Source organism: Carcharodon carcharias, chromosome 22, assembly GCF_017639515.1.
Source record: "Carcharodon carcharias isolate sCarCar2 chromosome 22, sCarCar2.pri, whole genome shotgun sequence".
NCBI lineage: Eukaryota > Metazoa > Chordata > Chondrichthyes > Lamniformes > Lamnidae > Carcharodon > Carcharodon carcharias.
The window spans coordinates 55,300,963-55,316,749 of NC_054488.1; the positions used below are offsets into that span (position 1 = coordinate 55,300,963).

Below are 15,787 nucleotides of genomic sequence, written 5' to 3' on the forward strand. Positions count from 1 at the left end.
GTGTGTGTGTACACGTGTGTGTGTGTGTGTACACGTGTGTGTGTGTACACGTGTGTGTGTGTACACGTGTGTGTGTGTGTACACGTGTGTGTGTGTGTGTGTACACGTGTGTGTGTGTGTGTACACGTGTGTGTGTGTGTGTGTACACGTGTGTGTGTGTGTGTACACGTGTGTGTGTGTGTGTACACGTGTGTGTGTGTGTGTACACGTGTGTGTGTGTGTGTACACGTGAGTGTGTGTGTACACGTGTGTGTGTGTACACGTGTGTGTGTGTGTGTACACGTGTGTGTGTGTGTGTGTACACGTGTGTGTGTGTGTGTGTGTGTGTGTACACGTGTGTGTGTGTGTGTGTGTACACGTGTGTGTGTGTGTGTGTGTACACGTGTGTGTGTGTGTGTGTGTACACGTGTGTGTGTGTGTGTGTGTACACGTGTGTGTGTGTGTGTGTGTGTACACGTGTGTGTGTGTGTGTGTGTACACGTGTGTGTGTGCGTGTGTGTGTGTACACGTGTGTGTGTGTGTGTGTGTGTACACGTGTGTGTGTGTGTGTGTACACGTGTGTGTGTGTACACGTGTGTGTGTGTGCACGTGTGTGTGTGTACACGTGTGTGTGTGTGTGTGTGTGTACACGTGTGTGTGTGTACACGTGTGTGTGTGTGTGTGTACACGTGTGTGTGTGTACACGTGTGTGTGTGTGTGTACACGTGTGTGTGTGTACACGTGTACACGTGTGTGTGTGTGTGTGTGTGTACACGTGTGTGTGTGTGTGTGTGTGTACACGTGTGTGTGTGTGTGTGTGTGTACACGTGTGTGTGTGTGTGTGTGTACACGTGTGTGTGTGTGTGTGTGTGTGTGTACACGTGTGTGTGTGTGTGTGTGTGTGTACACGTGTGTGTGTGTGTGTGTACACGTGTGTGTGTGTGTGTGTGTGTGTACACGTGTGTGTGTGTGTGTGTGTACACGTGTGTGTGTGTGTGTGTGTGTGTACACGTGTGTGTGTGTGTGTGTGTGTGTACACGTGTGTGTGTGTGTGTGTGTGTGTACACGTGTGTGTGTGTGTGTGTGTGTACACGTGTGTGTGTGTGTGTGTGTGTACACGTGTGTGTGTGTGTGTGTGTGTACACGTGTGTGTGTGTGTGTGTGTGTGTACACGTGTGTGTGTGTGTGTGTGTGTGTACACGTGTGTGTGTGTGTGTGTGTGTACACGTGTGTGTGTGTGTGTACACGTGTGTGTGTGTGTGTGTGTACACGTGTGTGTGTGTGTGTGTGTGTGTGTACACGTGTGTGTGTGTGTGTGTGTGTACACGTGTGTGTGTGTGTGTGTACACGTGTGTGTGTGTGTGTGTGTGTGTACACGTGTGTGTGTGTGTGTGTACACGTGTGTGTGTGTGTGTACACGTGTGTGTGTGTGTGTACACGTGTGTGTGTGTGTACACGTGTGTGTGTGTGTACACGTGTGTGTGTGTGTACACGTGTGTGTGTGTGTACACGTGTGTGTGTGTGTACACGTGTGTGTGTGTGTGTGTGTACACGTGTGTGTGTGTGTACACGTGTGTGTGTACACGTGTGTGTGTGTGTGTGTGTGTACACGTGTGTGTGTGTGTGTGTGTGTGTACACGTGTGTGTGTGTACATGTGTGTGTGTGTGTGTACACGTGTGTGTGTGTGTGTACACGTGTGTGTGTGTGTGTGTGTGTACACGTGTGTGTGTGTGAGTGTGTGTGTACACGTGTGTGTGTGTGTGTACACGTGTGTGTGTGTGTGTGTGTGTACACGTGTGTGTGTGTGTGTGTACACGTGTGTGTGTGTGTGTGTGTACACGTGTGTGTGTGTGTGTGTGTGTGTGTGTATACACGTGTGTGTGTGTGTGTGTGTGTGTGTACGTGTGTGTGTGTGTGTGTGTACAAGTGTGTGTGTGTGTGTGTGTACACGTGTGTGTGTGTGTGTGTACACGTGTGTGTGTGTGTGTACACGTGTGTGTGTGTGTGTGTACACGTGTGTGTGTGTGTACACGTGTGTGTGTGTGTGTACGTGTGTACACGTGTGTGTGTGTGTGTGTACACGTGTGTGTGTGTGTGTGTGTGTACGTGTGTACACGTGTGTGTGTGTGTGTGTGTGTACACATGTGTGTGTGTGTGTGTTTGTGTGTGTGTGTACACACGTGTGTGTGTGTGTGTGTGTGTACACGTGTGTGTGTGTACGTGTGTGTGTGTGTGTGTACACGTGTGTGTGTGTGTGTGTGTACACGTGTGTGTGTGTGTGTGTGTACACGTGTGTGTACACGTGTGTGTGTGTACGTGTGTGTATGTACACGTGTGTGTGTGTGTGTGTGTGTGTACGTGTGTGTGTGTGTGTGTGTACACGTGTGTGTGTGTGTGTACACGTGTGTGTGTGTGTGTGTGTGTGTACACGTGTGTGTGTGTGTGTGTGTGTACATGTGTGTGTGTGTACATGTGTGTGTGTACACGTGTGTGTGTGTGTGTGTGTACACGTGTGTGTGTGTGTGTGTGTGTACACGTGTGTGTGTGTGTACACGTGTGTGTGTGTGTGTGTGTACACGTGTGTGTGTGTGTACACGTGTGTGTGTGTGTGTGTGTGTACACGTGTGTGTGTGTGTGTGTGTGTGTACACGTGTGTGTGTGTGTGTGTGTGTACACGTGTGTGTGTGTGTGTGTGTACACGTGTGTGTGTGTGTGTGTGTGTACACGTGTGTGTGTGTGTGTGTGTACACGTGTGTGTGTGTGTGTGTGTGTGTACACGTGTGTGTGTGTGTGTTTGTCTGTACACGTGTGTGTGTGTGTGTGTGTGTACACGTGTGTGTGTGTGTGTGTGTGTACACGTGTGTGTGTGTGTGTGTACACGTGTGTGTGTGTGTGTGTGTACACGTGTGTGTGTGTGTGTACACGTGTGTGTGTGTGTGTGTGTACACGTGTGTGTGTGTGTGTGTGTGTACACGTGTGTGTGTGTGTGTGTGTGTACACGTGTGTGTGTGTGTGTGTACACGTGTGTGTGTGTGTGTGTGTACACGTGTGTGTGTGTGTGTGTGTACACGTGTGTGTGTGTGTGTGTGTGTGTACACGTGTGTGTGTGTGTGTGTGTACACGTGTGTGTGTGTGTGTGTGTGTGTGTACACGTGTGTGTGTGTGTGTGTACACGTGTGTGTGTGTGTACACGTGTGTGTGTGTGTGTGTACACGTGTGTGTGTGTGTGTGTACACGTGTGTGTGTGTGTGTGTGTGTACACGTGTGTGTGTGTGTGTGTGTACACGTGTGTGTGTGTGTGTGTGTGTACACGTGTGTGTGTGTGTGTACACGTGTGTGTGTGTGTGTGTGTGTACACGTGTGTGTGTGTGTGTGTGTACACATGTGTGTGTGTGTGTGTGTACACGTGTGTGTGTGTGTGTGTGTACACGTGTGTGTGTGTGTGTGTGTGTACACGTGTGTGTGTGTGTGTGTACACGTGTGTGTGTGTGTGTGTGTGTACACGTGTGTGTGTGTGTGTGTGTGTACACGTGTGTGTGTGTGTGTGTGTGTGTGTACACGTGTGTGTGTGTGTGTGTACACGTGTGTGTGTGTGTGTACACGTGTGTGTGTGTGTGTGTGTACACGTGTGTGTGTGTGTGTACACGTGTGTGTGTGTGTGTGTGTGTGTGTACACGTGTGTGTGTGTGTGTGTGTGTGTACACGTGTGTGTGTGTGTGTGTGTGTGTACACGTGTGTGTGTGTGTGTGTGTGTGTACACGTGTGTGTGTGTGTGTGTGTGTGTACACGTGTGTGTGTGTGTGTGTGTGTGTGTGTACACGTGTGTGTGTGTGTGTGTGTGTACACGTGTGTGTGTGTGTGTGTGTGTGTGTACACGTGTGTGTGTGTGTGTGTGTGTGTACACGTGTGTGTGTGTGTGTGTGTGTGTACACGTGTGTGTGTGTGTGTGTGTACACGTGTGTGTGTGTGTGTACGTGTGTACACGTGTGTGTGTGTGTACGTGTGTACACGTGTGTGTGTGTGTACGTGTGTACACGTGTGTGTGTGTGTGTGTACACGTGTGTGTGTGTGTACACGTGTGTGTGTGTGTGTGTACGTGTGTACACGTGTGTGTGTGTGTGTGTGTACACGTGTGTGTGTGTGTACACGTGTGTGTGTGTACACGTGTGTGTGTGTGTGTGTGTGTACACGTGTGTGTGTGTGTGTGTACGTGTGTGTGTGTGTGTACGTGTGTGTGTGTGTGTACACGTGTGTGTGTGTGTGTGTGTGTACACGTGTGTGTGTGTGTGTGTACATGTGTGTGTGTGTACATGTGTGTGTGTACACGTGTGTGTGTGTGTGTGTGTGTACACGTGTGTGTGTGTGTGTGTGTGTACACGTGTGTGTGTGTGTGTACACGTGTGTGTGTGTGTGTGTGTGTACACGTGTGTGTGTGTGTGTACACGTGTGTGTGTGTGTGTGTACACGTGTGTGTGTGTGTGTGTACACCTGTGTGTGTGTGTGTGTGTACACCTGTGTGTGTGTGTGTGTGTGTGTACACGTGTGTGTGTGTGTGTGTGTGTGTGTACACGTGTGTGTGTGTGTTTGTCTGTACACGTGTGTGTGTGTGTGTGTGTGTACACGTGTGTGTGTGTGTGTGTGTGTGTGTACACGTGTGTGTGTGTGTGTGTGTACACGTGTGTGTGTGTGTACACGTGTGTGTGTGTGTGTGTGTGTGTGTGTGTACACGTGTGTGTGTGTGTGTGTGTGTGTGTGTACACGTGTGTGTGTGTGTGTGTGTGTACACGTGTGTGTGTGTGTGTACACGTGTGTGTGTGTGTGTGTGTACACGTGTGTGTGTGTGTGTGTGTGTGTACACGTGTGTGTGTGTGTGTGTGTACACGTGTGTGTGTGTGTGTACACGTGTGTGTGTGTGTGTACACGTGTGTGTGTGTGTACGTGTGTGTGTGTGTGTGTGTACACGTGTGTGTGTGTGTACACGTGTGTGTGTGTGTGTGTACACGTGTGTGTGTGTGTGTGTGTACACGTGTGTGTGTGTGTGTGTGTACACGTGTGTGTGTGTGTGTGTGTGTACACGTGTGTGTGTGTGTGTGTGTACACGTGTGTGTGTGTGTGTGTGTACACGTGTGTGTGTACACGTGTGTGTGTGTGTGTGTGTGTACACGTGTGTGTGTGTGTGTGTGTGTGTGTGTGTGTGTGTGTGTGTGTACACGTGTGTGTGTGTGTGTGTGTGTGTGTGTGTACACGTGTGTGTGTGTGTGTACGTGTGTGTGTGTGTGTACGTGTGTGTGTGTGTGCGTGTGTGTGTGTGTACGTGTGTGTGTGTGTGTGTACGTGTGTGTGTGTGTACGTGTGTGTGTGTGTGTACGTGTGTGTGTGTGTGTACACGTGTGTGTGTGTGTGTACACGTGTGTGTGTGTGTGTGTGTGTGTACACGTGTGTGTGTGTGTGTGTGTGTGTACACGTGTGTGTGTGTGTGTGTGTACACGTGTGTGTGTGTGTGTGTGTGTGTGTGTGTGTACACGTGTGTGTGTGTGTGTGTGTGTGTACACGTGTGTGTGTGTGTGTGTGTGTGTACACGTGTGTGTGTGTGTGCACACGTGTGTGTGTGTGTGTGTGCACATGTGTGTGTGTGTGTGTGTGTGTGCACACGTGTGTGTGTGTGTGTGCACACGTGTGTGTGTGTGTGTGTGTGTACACGTGTGTGTGTGTGTGTGTGTGTGTACACGTGTGTGTGTGTGTGTGTGTGTGTGTGTGTACACGTGTGTGTGTGTGTACACGTGTGTGTGTGTGTGTGTGTACACGTGTGTGTGTGTGTACACGTGTGTGTGTGTACACGTGTGTGTGTACACGTGTGTGTGTACACGTGTGTGTGTACACGTGTGTGTGTACACGTGTGTGTGTACACGTGTGTGTGTGTGTGTGTGTGTACACGTGTGTGTGTGTGTGTGTGTACACGTGTGTGTGTGTGTGTGTGTGCACACGTGTGTGTGTGTGTGTGTGTGCACACGTGTGTGTGTGTGTGTGTGCACACGTGTGTGTGTGTGTGTGCACACGTGTGTGTGTGTGTGTGTGTGCACATGTGTGTGTGTGTGTGTGTGTGCACACGTGTGTGTGTGTGTGTGTGCACACGTGTGTGTGTGTGTACACGTGTGTGTGTGTGTGTGTGTGTACACGTGTGTGTGTGTGTGTGTGTACACGTGTGTGTGTGTGTGTGTGTACACGTGTGTGTGTGTGTGTGTGTGTGTACACGTGTGTGTGTGTGTGTACACGTGTGTGTGTGTGTGTGTGTGTGTACACGTGTGTGTGTGTGTGTGTACACGTGTGTGTGTGTGTGTACACGTGTGTGTGTGTGTGTGTGTGTACACGTGTGTGTGTGTGTGTGTACACGTGTGTGTGTGTGTGTGTGTACACGTGTGTGTGTGTGTGTGTGTGTACACGTGTGTGTGTGTGTGTGTGTGTGTGTACGTGTGTGTGTGTGTGTACACGTGTGTGTGTGTGTGTGTGTACGTGTGTGTGTGTGTACGTGTGTGTGTGTGTGTGTACACGTGTGTGTGTGTGTGTACACGTGTGTGTGTGTGTGTGTGTACACGTGTGTGTGTACACATGTGTGTGTACACGTGTGTGTGTGTGTGTGTGTGTGTACACGTGTGTGTGTGTACACGTGTGTGTGTGTGTACACGTGTGTGTGTGTGTACACGTGTGTGTGTGTGTATACACGTGTGTGTGTGTATGTACACGTGTGTGTGTGTGTGTGTGTACACGTGTGTGTGTGTATGTACACGTGTGTGTGTGTGTGTACACGTGTGTGTGTGTGTGTGTGTGTGTGTGTGTGTGTACACGTGTGTGTGTGTGTGTGTGTGTACACACGTGTGTGTGTGTGTGTGTGTACACACGTGTGTGTGTGTGTGTACACGTGTGTGTGTGTGTGTGTGTGTACACACGTGTGTGTGTGTGTGTACACACGTGTGTGTGTGTGTGTACACACGTGTGTGTGTGTGTGTACACACATGTGTGTGTGTGTGTGTACACACGTGTGTGTGTGTGTGTGTACACACGTGTGTGTGTGTGTGTGTGTACACACGTGTGTGTGTGTGTGTACACACGTGTGTGTGTGTGTGTACACACGTGTGTGTGTGTGTGTGTACACACGTGTGTGTGTGTGTGTACACACGTGTGTGTGTGTGTGTACACACGTGTGTGTGTGTGTGTACACACGTGTGTGTGTGTGTGTGTACACGTGTGTGTGTGTGTGTGTGTACACGTGTGTGTGTGTGTGTACACGTGTGTGTGTGTGTACACGTGTGTGTGTGTGTGTGTGTGTACACGTGTGTGTGTGTGTGTGTGTGTACACGTGTGTGTGTGTGTGTACACGTGTGTGTGTGTGTACACGTGTGTGTGTGTGTGTGTACACGTGTGTGTGTGTGTGTACACGTGTGTGTGTACACGTGTGTGTGTGTACACGTGTGTGTGTGTGTGTACACATGTGTGTGTGTGTGTACACGTGTGTGTGTGTGTGTGTGTACACGTGTGTGTGTGTGTGTACACGTGTGTGTGTGTGTGTACACGTGTGTGTGTGTGTACACGTGTGTGTGTGTGTGTACACGTGTGTGTGTGTGTGTGTGTACACGTGTGTGTGTGTGTGTGTGTGTGTGTGTACACGTGTGTGTGTGTGTGTGTGTACACGTGTGTGTGTGTGTGTGTGTACACGTGTGTGTGTGTGTGTACACGTGTGTGTGTGTGTGTGTGTACACGTGTGTGTGTGTGTGTGTACACGTGTGTGTGTGTGTGTACACGTGTGTGTGTGTGTGTGTGTGTACACGTGTGTGTGTGTGTGTGTGTGTGTGTACACGTGTGTGTGTGCGTGTGTGTGTGTGTGTACACGTGTGTGTGTGTGTGTGTGTACACGTGTGTGTGTGTGTGTGTACACGTGTGTGTGTGTACACGTGTGTGTGTGTGTGTGTGTACACGTGTGTGTGTACACGTGTGTGTGTGTGTGTGTGTACACGTGTGTGTGTGTGTGTGTGTACACGTGTGTGTGTGTGTGTGTGTACACGTGTGTGTGTGTGTGTGTGTGTGTACACGTGTGTGTGTGTGTGTGTGTGTACGTGTGTGTGTACACGTGTGTGTGTGTGTGTGTGTGTACACGTGTGTGTGTGTGTGTGTGTACACGTGTGTGTGTGTGTGTGTACACGTGTGTGTGTGTGTGTGTGTGTACACGTGTGTGTGTGTGTGTGTGTGTACACGTGTGTGTGTGTGTGTGTGTACACGTGTGTGTGTGTGTGTGTGTGTGTGTACACGTGTGTGTGTGTGTGTACACGTGTGTGTGTGTGTGTGTGTACACGTGTGTGTGTGTGTGTGTGTGTGTGTACACGTGTGTGTGTGTGTGTGTGTACACGTGTGTGTGTGTGTGTGTACACGTGTGTGTGTGTGTGTGTGTACACGTGTGTGTGTGTGTGTGTGTACACGTGTGTGTGTGTGTGTGTGTGTGTGTACACGTGTGTGTGTGTGTGTGTGTGTGTGTACACGTGTGTGTGTGTGTGTGTGTACACGTGTGTGTGTGTGTGTGTGTACACGTGTGTGTGTGTGTGTGTGTACACGTGTGTGTGTGTGTGTACACGTGTGTGTGTGTGTGTGTACACGTGTGTGTGTGTGTGTGTACACGTGTGTGTGTGTGTACACGTTTGTGTGTGTACACGTGTGTGTGTGTACACGTGTGTGTGTGTACACGTGTGTGTGTGTACACGTGTGTGTGTGTGTGTGTGTACACGTGTGTGTGTGTACACGTGTGTGTGTGTGTGTGTGTGTACACGTGTGTGTGTGTGTGTGTGTGTGTACACGTGTGTGTGTACATGTGTGTGTGTGTGTGTACACGTGTGTGTGTACACGTGTGTGTGTGTGTGTGTGTGTACACGTGTGTGTGTGTGTGTGTGTGTGTACACGTGTGTGTGTGTGTGTGTGTGTACACGTGTGTGTGTGTGTGTGTGTACACGTGTGTGTGTGTGTGTGTGTACACGTGTGTGTGTGTGTGTGTGTGTGTGTGTGTGTACACGTGTGTGTGTGTGTGTGTGTGTGTGTACGTGTGTGTGTGTGTGTGTGTGTGTACAAGTGTGTGTGTGTGTGTGTGTGTACACGTGTGTGTGTGTGTGTACACGTGTGTGTGTGTGTACACGTGTGTGTGTGTGTGTACACGTGTGTGTGTGTACACGTGTGTGTGTACGTGTGTACACGTGTGTGTGTGTGTACGTGTGTACACGTGTGTGTGTGTGTGTGTGTACACATGTGTGTGTGTGTGTGTGTGTGTGTACGTGTGTACACGTGTGTGTGTGTGTGTGTGTACACATGTGTGTGTGTGTGTTTGTGTGTGTGTGTACACACGTGTGTGTGTGTGTGTGTGTGTACACGTGTGTGTGTGTGTACGTGTGTGTGTGTGTGTGTGTGTACACGTGTGTGTGTGTGTGTGTGTACACGTGTGTGTGTGTGTGTACACGTGTGTGTACACGTGTGTGTGTGTGTGTGTACACGTGTGTGTGTGTGTGTGTGTGTACGTGTGTGTGTGTGTGTACACGTGTGTGTGTGTGTGTACACGTGTGTGTGTGTGTGTGTGTGTGTACACGTGTGTGTGTGTGTGTGTGTACATGTGTGTGTGTACACGTGTGTGTGTGTACACGTGTGTGTGTGTGTGTGTGTGTACACGTGTGTGTGTGTGTGTGTGTGTACACGTGTGTGTGTGTGTGTACACGTGTGTGTGTGTGTGTGTACACGTGTGTGTGTGTGTGTACACGTGTGTGTGTGTGTGTGTGTACACGTGTGTGTGTGTGTGTGTGTGTACACGTGTGTGTGTGTGTGTGTGTGTACACATGTGTGTGTGTGTGTGTGTACACGTGTGTGTGTGTGTGTGTGTGTGTGTACACGTGTGTGTGTGTGTGTGTGTGTGTACACGTGTGTGTGTGTGTGTTTGTCTGTACACGTGTGTGTGTGTGTGTGTGTGTGTACACGTGTGTGTGTGTGTGTACACGTGTGTGTGTGTGTGTGTGTGTACACGTGTGTGTGTGTGTACACGTGTGTGTGTGTGTGTGTGTGTGTACACGTGTGTGTGTGTGTGTGTGTGTGTGTACACGTGTGTGTGTGTGTGTGTGTGTACACGTGTGTGTGTGTGTGTGTGTGTACACGTGTGTGTGTGTGTGTGTGTACACGTGTGTGTGTGTGTGTGTACACGTGTGTGTGTGTGTGTGTACACGTGTGTGTGTGTGTGTGTGTGTACACGTGTGTGTGTGTGTGTGTGTGTACACGTGTGTGTGTGTGTGTGTGTACACGTGTGTGTGTGTGTGTGTGTACACGTGTGTGTGTGTGTGTGTGTGTACACGTGTGTGTGTGTGTGTGTGTGTACACGTGTGTGTGTGTGTACACGTGTGTGTGTGTGTGTGTGTACACGTGTGTGTGTGTGTGTACACGTGTGTGTGTGTGTGTACACGTGTGTGTGTGTGTGTGTGTACACGTGTGTGTGTGTGTGTGTACACGTGTGTGTGTGTGTGTGTGTGTACACGTGTGTGTGTGTGTGTGTGTACACGTGTGTGTGTGTGTGTGTGTGTACACGTGTGTGTGTGTGTGTGTGTGTGTACACGTGTGTGTGTGTGTGTGTGTGTACACGTGTGTGTGTGTGTGTGTGTGTACACGTGTGTGTGTGTGTGTGTGTGTACACGTGTGTGTGTGTGTGTGTGTGTACACGTGTGTGTGTGTGTGTGTGTGTGTGTGTGTGTGTGTGTGTGTGTACACGTGTGTGTGTGTGTGTGTGTGTGTGTACACGTGTGTGTGTGTGTGTGTGTACACGTGTGTGTGTGTGTGTGTGTGTACACGTGTGTGTGTGTGTGTGTGTGTGTACACGTGTGTGTGTGTGTGTGTGTACACGTGTGTGTGTGTGTGTGTGTGTACACGTGTGTGTGTGTGTGTGTGTGTACACGTGTGTGTGTGTGTGTGTGTGTACACGTGTGTGTGTGTGTGTGTGTGTACACGTGTGTGTGTGTGTGTGTGTGTACACGTGTGTGTGTGTGTGTGTGTGTGTGTACACGTGTGTGTGTGTGTGTGTGTGTACACGTGTGTGTGTGTGTGTGTGTACACGTGTGTGTGTGTGTGTGTACACGTGTGTGTGTGTGTGTGTGTGTGTACACGTGTGTGTGTGTGTGTGTGTGTGTGTGTACACGTGTGTGTGTGTGTGTGTGTACACGTGTGTGTGTGTGTGTGTACACGTGTGTGTGTGTGTGTGTACACGTGTGTGTGTGTGTGTGTGTGTGTACACGTGTGTGTGTGTGTGTGTGTACACGTGTGTGTGTGTGTGTGTGTGTGTGTACACGTGTGTGTGTGTGTGTGTGTGTGTGTGTACACGTGTGTGTGTGTGTGTGTGTACACGTGTGTGTGTGTGTGTACGTGTGTACACGTGTGTGTGTGTGTACGTGTGTACACGTGTGTGTGTGTGTGTACGTGTGTACACGTGTGTGTGTGTGTGTACACGTGTGTGTGTGTGTGTGTACGTGTGTGTACGTGTGTACACGTGTGTGTGTGTGTGTGTGTACACGTGTGTGTGTACACGTGTGTGTGTGTGTGTGTGTGTGTGTACACGTGTGTGTGTGTGTGTGTGTACGTGTGTGTGTGTGTGTACGTGTGTGTGTGTGTGTGTACGTGTGTGTGTGTGTACACGTGTGTGTGTGTGTGTGTGTGTACACGTGTGTGTGTGTGTGTGTGTGTGTACATGTGTGTGTGTGTACATGTGTGTGTGTACACGTGTGTGTGTGTGTGTGTGTGTACACGTGTGTGTGTGTGTGTGTGTACACGTGTGTGTGTGTGTACACGTGTGTGTGTGTGTGTGTACACGTGTGTGTGTGTGTGTACACGTGTGTGTGTGTGTGTGTGTACACGTGTGTGTGTGTGTGTGTGTGTGTACACCTGTGTGTGTGTGTGTGTGTGTACACGTGTGTGTGTGTGTGTGTGTGTGTGTGTGTGTACACGTGTGTGTGTGTGTGTGTGTGTACACGTGTGTGTGTGTGTGTTTGTCTGTACACGTGTGTGTGTGTGTGTGTGTGTACACGTGTGTGTGTGTGTGTGTGTGTACACGTGTGTGTGTGTGTGTGTGTGTACACGTGTGTGTGTGTGTGTGTGTGTGTGTACACGTGTGTGTGTGTGTGTGTGTGTACACGTGTGTGTGTGTGTGTGTGTACACGTGTGTGTGTGTGTGTGTGTGTACACGTGTGTGTGTGTGTGTGTGTGTGTACACGTGTGTGTGTGTGTGTGTGTGTGTACACGTGTGTGTGTGTGTGTGTACACGTGTGTGTGTGTGTGTGTACACGTGTGTGTGTGTGTGTGTGTACACGTGTGTGTGTGTGTGTACACGTGTGTGTGTGTGTGTGTACACGTGTGTGTGTGTGTGTACACGTGTGTGTGTGTGTGTGTACACGTGTGTGTGTGTGTGTGTGTACACGTGTGTGTGTGTGTGTGTACACGTGTGTGTGTGTGTGTGTGTGTGTACACGTGTGTGTGTGTGTGTGTGTGTGTACACGTGTGTGTGTGTGTGTGTACACGTGTGTGTGTGTGTGTGTACACGTGTGTGTGTGTGTGTACACGTGTGTGTGTGTGTGTGTGTACACGTGTGTGTGTGTGTGTGTGTGTGTGTGTACACGTGTGTGTGTGTGTGTGTGTGTACACGTGTGTGTGTGTGTGTGTGTGTGTACACGTGTGTGTGTGTGTGTGTGTGTACACGTGTGTGTGTGTGTGTGTGTGTGTACACGTGTGTGTGTGTGTGTGTGTGTGTACACGTGTGTGTGTGTGTGTGTGTGTGTACACGTGTGTGTGTGTGTGTGTGTGTGTACACGTGTGTGTGTGTGTGTGTGTGTACACGTGTATGTGTTGAATCTTATGGTGCTGCAAGTTTTCACAGACACTTTTTACTGATTCTGGCGTAACACACAGAATTTCTTCTGAGGGTCCCAGGAGCCCAACAATGGTGGTAGTGGGCGGGGAGTTGGAGGGTGGGGGTGAGGTGTGGAGTATGTAGATTATTGGAGGGAGGAGGGAAAGAGAAGAGAAAAAAGGTGGGGGGAATTATCTAACTTAAATAGGGACCTCTTTAATACTTCTAAATGATTATTGTGTAAATGTTAACGCTTAGTTTCTACCTGGAAATATTATCAGATTTGTATTAGGATTTTACCACAAAAACCTATGCTGACACTGCAGTGCAGCACTGAAGGAGTGCTGCACTGTCAGAGGGGCTGTCTTTCTGGTGAGTTGTTAAACAGAGCCCAGTCTACCCTCTCAGGTGGATGTAAAAAATTACGTGGCAACATTTCGAAGAAGAGCAAGGGAGTTATCCAATATTTAACCCCTCAACAGGTATCGCAGAAACAGATTATCTGGGCTATTATCATATTGCTGCTTGTGGGAGCTGGTTGTGCACAAGTTGGCTGCTGCCTTTCCTACATTATCACAGCGACTGTCCTTTAAAAGTACTTCATTGGCTGTAAAGCGCTTTGGCAAGTCCTGAAGTTTGGAAAGGCTCTTTATAATCTCTCTGGAATTCCCTCCCTAAACCTCTCCTCCATATTTATCTCCTTAAGATGCACTGAAACCCCTCCCACCTTGACTAGTTTCTGGTCCCCGGCCCGAACACCTCCCTGGGTAGCTCAGTGTCAAATGTTGCGAATGCTCCTGTGAATGCCTCAGGCATTTTAATTGCAGTAACGGTGCTACATAAATACAAGTAGTTGTTGTATGTAAATGCACGTCTTTATTTCTGAAGGGCTTCATGAGTTATAATATAGAATTTCTGCAGTGTTACCTTTTTAAACAGGGAGTGTTCCAGGCTCTACAGAATTCCAGGCAAAGATGAAATGATTGAGTTGCTGACTCGGTGAAAGGGGTAAAAGTGCTTTTGTCAGCAGTTTGCCAGACTTAATTCGGGCACCTGGGGCGGAGCTGGTCCCCATGTGGAGCTGGTCCCCATGTGGAGCTGGTCCCCATGTGGAGCTGGTCCCCATGTGGAGCTGGTCCCCATGTGGAGCTGGTCCCCATGTGGAGCTTCCCTCTGGGTCCTAAGGTGGAGCTGGTCCCCATGTGGAACTTCCCTCTGGGCCCTGGGGCGGAGCTGGTCCCCATGTGGAGCTTCCCTCTGGGCCCTGGGGCGGAGCTGGTCCCCATGTGGAGCTTCCCTCTGGGCCCTGAGCAGAGCTGGTCCCCATGTGGAGCTTCCCTCTGGGCCCAGGGGCGGAGCTGGTCCCCATGTGGAGCTTCCCTCTGGGCCCAGGGGTGGAGCTGGTCCCCATGTGGAGCTTCCCTCTGGGCCCTTGGGTGGAGCTGGTCCACAGGCGGAGTTCTGAGTTCTCTCCACCCCCCCGACCCGAACCCTCCAACTATTACCTCGTATTTATGATTGACCCAAACAGTGAATGTTGGTAGGCTATTAAACATGAAGAATTGCTACCAAGGCTGATCTTGACTTTGTTCTTGGCTATTGTGGGCAAGAGAATAGAAGTCACGGCTGCAAAACTCCCTCTTTGCCTAGCCAGTCACCCTGGAATTCTACCTGTTAAAAGTTGAATATCAAACAGGAATTGAATTCCAGAACGTGTTTGTCTGTCCAGCTAATTGTCACGGCCTTCATTCCATTTAACCCCTGCCTTGAATTCTAAACGGCCCAGTTTAAAAATCAACACTATTTGCGTTGAATTTGTAGAACCCAGACAGGTCTAACAGGTCTATACTGGTGTTTGTCTGACACAGGAGCTCCCTCCCTCCCCGACTACGCCTGACCCCATCAACAAATCCGTCTATTCCTTCCCCCCTTATGTTTATCCAGCTTCCCTTGAAATGGATCTGTGCTATTTACCTCCACCATTCTCTGTGGTAGCAAGTTCCACATTCTCACCACTCTCTGGGGGAAGAAATTGCTCCCGAATTCCCTCCTTATTGGTGACTATCTTATGGCCCTTGTTCTGGTCTCCTGCACAGGTGGAAACCTTTCCTCAACATCTCCGTGTGATGATCACAAAATGGTGGCTTCCTGAGTTAAGAGTTTTAAATGGTGTTTGGACCTGACTAAATATTGTACGCTCCGCACCCACCAGAGCAGAGTCCAATGCAGTCAACCCATTAAATTTGCAGGTCAGGAAGCCTCCTCGAGGTGAGGGGATGAAAGTGTTAATTACGTAGTAACTCATTGTAAATATGGCAGTCACAAACTGAATACCTGAGCTTTTATCAGGAGTGTGCCCCATGGATTAGTGTTTCTTAATTCATAAAATCTTGCTAGGTTGCTATTGTGCCATTCATTAAAACTGATCTCTAAATTGCTACCTTGTGCATGTTAAATTTCCAGAGCTTAAGCCTCTGAGTGCAAATACTTTCCTTTCTCTCTCAGTCGAACAGGGAGGGAGCCCTGTGCTCGAAGTGCCCTCTACTCTTTCGGTATTGTGCCTTTTCATCGATCGTTTCGTGGTCCCTGGTGGCAAATTATCAAAACGTCTCTGTAAACGTGGACCCCTTGCCATGGTCCCACTCAGTGACTGGACGGAGGCCTCTGTCACCTTTTTCAAGTGGCCTTTTTGCCTGTGCTCAGTGCTCCCATTGACTATAGGAGCATCACCGGCAAGCCTGGTCCTGCCTGAGTCCCACAGTGATCCTCGGGAAATTAGGATCACGTGTGGTGTTCTGGCGAAGTGAAATGTTCGAAACACGGGGAGTAATTAAGGCAGATGTGCTCCAAGAATAATTCTGTCCCCCTTTTGAAAATCCTTAGTTTTATTTAATGCTTTGATCTTT

General features: G+C 49.5%; 1 protein-coding gene across 2 annotated transcripts in view; it reads left to right on the forward strand.

Annotated features, from left to right (window-relative positions):
• Positions 1 to 15,787, forward strand: part of gnav1 (guanine nucleotide binding protein (G protein) alpha v1) — a 230,008-nt gene that overhangs the window by 67,176 nt on the left and 147,045 nt on the right. The window lies entirely within an intron of this gene.